Source organism: Penaeus monodon, chromosome 33, assembly GCF_015228065.2.
Source record: "Penaeus monodon isolate SGIC_2016 chromosome 33, NSTDA_Pmon_1, whole genome shotgun sequence".
Taxonomy (NCBI): domain Eukaryota; kingdom Metazoa; phylum Arthropoda; class Malacostraca; order Decapoda; family Penaeidae; genus Penaeus; species Penaeus monodon.
Window position 1 is genome coordinate 21550634 of NC_051418.1, and position 1251 is coordinate 21551884.

The following is a 1251-nucleotide window of genomic DNA, read 5'->3' on the forward strand; positions in this document are numbered from 1 at the left end:
TGTACCCTTAAATACTGGAACACACTGTCTCACTTTCCCTCCCTCCCTCCCTATCTTTCTTTTCCTTAGTTCAGCTAATTTTTTTTCTCTTCAACGATTATTTTTTTGCCTTTTATTCCTCTGGGCGACATTTTGCAATTCTTAAATTCACAGTGTGATTTTTAGCCAGTACAGTCATGGACAAAAGTCGTACCTAACTCCTCCAAACGTCAGTGTTCACATAGACAGGATTTTGAAACATGTTTGACAAGAATCTTGCTATGACTGTAATTCCATCCACCTCCAAGTATACTAGTTAACGTTGCCATTGTGAGAACCGCCAACTTCGCCTCTTGTATCCGAAACACAAGTCCCTTACTTGTATTAGCATGTTTCGGATACAAGAATCGAAACTGGCTGTCCACACATTGGTAACGCAGAGTGGTGAAGTTGGTAGTGAAAGGGACAATATGGAGCAAAAATAGCCGATACTTACGAATACATTATAGTCTTTCGAAGAAGAGGCTACAAAATACAGTATTCAATGCAACTAAATTTATTATATACAATACAACAATTTACACCATTTATATACATGAATTATCCAACAACAAACACAATCTTTCATTGTCTCGTTCACTTAATTCATACTTAAAGCACAAAATCAACATAGGAAGGGAAGACCCACTGTCGGCCTACTTTCCTTCAAACACAAGAATAAAAATCAATTTACAAAAGAATACACTGGTATGTCCTGATAATGCCTATTAATATTTTCTCATAACATCCAAGACTTATTTCTAAATATAAAAGCACCCTTACAAACAGGGTTGTCAAAACAAACACACAACAAAATGAAAGGAATTACAATACACTGAAACGAAGAAAAATAATGCACACACAAGCAAAGAAATGGTTAAGAAATGTATCCACAGTGATAGGCTCAACCCATACACAAAAATAGTATAAAGGTAAGGGCGCTCAAGGTATTAATTTCACACGGTAGCGAGCTGTTGAGCAATGCACATCCTTTTCATGAATAAGGCACTTTTCACTTCATCAGTATTACTATCACTATTGTCTTTATCCTTATTATATATTCAAAACAAATTTCTCCCACTGCAGGCACATTCTAAAGTCAATTCACTTTTGTCTTTTAGTGTTCATTGCTTTGGTTTAGTTTTGTCTTATGGTATACTTGATTTGTGACAACTCTGTGTGATTACACTATAATTTGGCAGATTTCTCTTTATTTTATTCTGCTTCACTGTG